Source organism: Pteropus alecto, unplaced genomic scaffold (genome assembly GCF_000325575.1).
Source record: "Pteropus alecto unplaced genomic scaffold, ASM32557v1 scaffold61, whole genome shotgun sequence".
NCBI classification, from domain to species: domain Eukaryota; kingdom Metazoa; phylum Chordata; class Mammalia; order Chiroptera; family Pteropodidae; genus Pteropus; species Pteropus alecto.
The window spans coordinates 1,652,134-1,656,012 of record NW_006434835.1 but is presented as its reverse complement, the minus strand read 5'-3'; the positions used below and the strand labels follow the sequence as shown (position 1 = coordinate 1,656,012).

The 3,879-nt window shown below is 52.4% G+C and overlaps 1 pseudogene; it reads left to right on the top strand.

The window, feature by feature from the left end:
* Nucleotides 1–310: 310 nt before the first annotated feature.
* LOC112478654 lies at nucleotides 311–429 on the top strand (annotated as a pseudogene).
* Nucleotides 430–3,879: the final 3,450 nt, after the last annotated feature.

Sequence of the window (3,879 nt, the reverse complement as noted above, 5' to 3'; positions counted from 1 at the left end):
CCTCACAACTCGGCTGCTGACATATGCCGTACAATGCATTTACGTAAATTAAAAATAATGCACATAACCCAACATCGCAGACCGTGCAAGGACAGATATGAACAGAAGGATGTGCATGAACATGTAAGAAACATGGGCTCTGGGAGCAGAGGAAGTGGGATTGGGGAATGAGAACACAAGAAATAAATAATAAAAACCCAAAAAATGACAGTCAGCCACCACTGCGTGGTGGATAGAGCGCTTTGCACAAATTAAAATTTTTAATCCTCAGAACAAACTGAAAAGATCAAAGCTGTTATTATCTTAATTTTTCTACGGCCACGCCACCCTGAACAAGCCCGATCCCCTCTGATCTCAGAAGCTAAGCAGGGTCGGGCCTGGTTAGTACTTGGATGGGAGACCGCCTAGGAAGACCAGGTGCCGTAGGCGTTAAAAATAAAAAGATGAAAATAAAAAATAAATAAAAAAGGAGTTAAAAAAGGAAAACGGGAGTTAATGCTCCATTGCCATAGAAACTGAAATTTCCAAACTCCCGCGCCCCTTGTTATGCGTTAAAAAATTATTATTTAAAAAATTATTATTTAAAAAAATTATTATTTAACGCCATAGGCGTTAAAAAATTATTATTATCCTAATTTTACAAATGAGAAAACTGGAGCACAGGAAAGTGAAATCAGCAGGCCCAGATAATACAGGTAGCGAAGTGCCAAATAAATATGCAGATCGGTGGTGACAAACCAGCCATGAGCCAAGGAGAATGGCGAGCTCGGTCCTCTGTCCCTCAAGTTTAATAATAATAATAATAATAATATTAACAGTGGCCATAGCGAAAAATAGGCAAGAACTCGTATTTTTAGTGTTTATAGGAATTAGCCTAATATAAGCACAAGCGAAGCAGCTGTTTAGAAGAGAAACTCCAGGTTACATTGACGCGAACTGCGTAAGCGTTTGTTTCGCTCCATTGTGGGGTCTCGGTTGGATACTTCAGCTCAATTCCCACCACGTTTTGTTTGGCTGTGCTGTGCTTTTTCATTTTGCACTTAAACCAGTAGAAACGCAGCGAAGACCGTGCGAGTCCGTGTTCGTGTCTTTAGACGCTAAGGCCAGCGCTGTGTCGGTCGCTCCCCGTGCAGCCCGCGGGCCTGGGCTTGGTCGGCGGCCAGACCGAGTCACGGGTGGGAGAGAGGCGGGGGGTCTCTAGCCACGTAGCTGGCTCTGGGGAAAGCTTGAGTTCTCCTAAAAGGGAGAAGGCGGAAACAGGACTTGGCAAATGTCATTCCTTACTTTCCTTCATTCAGAGGAAAGGGTCACTACTTATACAGCGGTCCCCACGCCCGCTGGCCGCAGGGCCCGGCGCTCCTATGGGAATCCAACGCCTGACGATCGGAGGCGGAGCCGAGGCGGTGATGCTGGCTCCGGGGGGCGGCTGCAGACACAGGTGGAGCTTCGCTCGCTCTCCGGCCACTCACCTCCTGCTGTGCAGCCCAGTTCCTCACAGGACAGGGACTGGTACCCGGAACGATCGAAAATTAGGGAAACTTGAGTGTCTTTCAGCCTCCTTTAAAGGTTTCAGACAGCATTTACATCCCGAGGGATCGAAGCTGCCGCTCTGCCCTTACATTTGGCGTTCACCACACCCCGAGCCAGCGCCCATCACCCTGGACCCAGGCGCCATGGCAGCCTCCGACGGCCGAGCCACGCGAGGAGTTCAGTGTGACGGCAGACGCCCCGGCACTCCCCGTGACGACGGAGCACCGCCCCGTCACTAACAAACTCTCCCCGACGCTACTGCTTTTTATCCCACAAAACCTGCTGTAGCAAACGGAGGGGTCACAAAGCCACCGCCTGAGGAGTTCGGTTTAAGACCCGACACCACTGCCACCCGCAAGCCGGCCAGCTCCGGGCTGTCTCAGCCCGAACCGCTTCTGTTTGGGACACTTCGTGTCGTTCAGCACGGGGCGCTTTTAACAGCATGAAGATGGACCCAAGGCACAGTGGCTGAAAACGGCCATGCAGTGCGGCCAACCTCTCTGCAGGACGCGGGGGAAGGAGAGGGACAAGGTGCAGACAGCTGGCTGTCATGAGGTGGGGCTGACACCTGCACCAGGAGAAGCAGAAGGGGGGGGGTCGGGAGGAAGAGCCTCAGGCTCCTGCGCGGCGTGGGAAAATCTTGGCCACGCTCCTGGGGAGTCTGTGAGTGCAGCACAATGTGGAAGCCGAGGTGTGCACGGTGCTCAGCGTGTGACCCGCGCCCGGCCGGCACCCGTCAAAGTCCGATGAAGGGGTAGGACACAGCCCCCGACTGGCGCAGGTTTTGCTGACCGTAACGTGTTTTCTAACCACAAGCACTTGTCTGTTGTTAAGACTCAGTAACAGGTAAACGTAGGAAGAAGGGCTGCGATGACGGGGACTCACCGCCCCGAACGCTGTTGTGCTCCGCAGGGGGTTCTGCCACGCCTTCCTCCCCGTCCTCCCCCAGGTCAGCGCCACGTGGCTGTGTCCGCGCGGGCCGCAGTCCGGCTTGCTGCCCGCGGAAGGCTCGGCGGCAGCTACACAGAGCTCTTCGCCCCGGGGACCGGGACGAGGGAGGCCGTTTGTGCTGCTCGTCCCACGACGGAAACGCGAAACTCTCCGTTTCGGTGTGTTTTCTCCCTCACGTGCGACGCCGCCCAGGTCAGACGGCTCCCCGCACGTCTTCACCGACATCCGACCCCTCTTCCCGGATCGCTCACCGTTTTGTCATGCGGAAGAATTTGGCTCTTCCTTAGCTGATGCCCCATAGTTTAGACCTCCAAACCCGTCTTGATACGTTTAGAACCATCTGCTCTCCTTGGAAGACAAGCATCTGACCCACGCCGTGCCCCTGGGGGGTCCACGCCCCCAAGTCACGCTCTCTCATACACGAAGTTCTCCCCCAGAGACCTGATCGGGAACGAGATCCACGTTTATGTTCTAACACACAGAACATTTCACTCTCTGATTTCCCATAAAACACACTGCAGATGCCATTCCGGCTCAATAATGACGGACGATATCTCGTTCGCTGGGATGCTGTGCAATTTCTTTAATAACTCTACTTGGAAAACGCACGTTTTATGTATATATATGTTATTCCTTAACGAATAGCTTTTGTGCATTACTATTTTGGGAGGGGGCCATGCGCACGTTATATTTTTTGTTATGATACATTCATAGATTTGGAATTTCGAGACAGGTTTTATCAATTGATACGCTCACCAACAGAAGGGGAGTAAGCCATCCCTCTTCATTCTAAAATCGAGTTGGCTCGTCCTCACAGTGCGAGCTCCCACCCGGCATTCAGATGTTTCCTTCAAGTACAAACACGGATATGTTCCTATTTTGATTGACGTATCATTGGACCGATGCACGACTTTGGTGAAAATTCCTATCCTGATGCTGAGCGTTACAAGTTTTCTCTGTAAAGGTCTCACGCAGCTTCCGGTACACGGGTCGCTGTTGGTTTCCTGGCTGCATAACACGCTGCCATCACGTAGCGGATCGGGCGCCCGCACCGGGTTGCCGGGCCCTGTGCTCGCAGCCTCACCGGGCTGAAGCACGGAGGCCACTCTGTTCCAACATTTCTGTGGAAGCGGCTGGTGCGACAGGCTCGTCCCAGGGCGTGGCCCGCTGACCCCAGCCCACAGCCCGCGCCTCTCCCGCGGGTCCCGCTGCTGTGGATAACATCTTCTCTGTTAAATTCGGTGAGACCGAGGAGTTAACGATGTGCAAATAATAATGTCTCGTAATTAGGTATTCTATTCCCAGATTTCCATCCTTCTAACTTCCGTGTTTAAGTCAACTTCTATACCTCGTGTCGGGCAGTTTATACAAATGACCATAGACCCAAATCTCTACTAA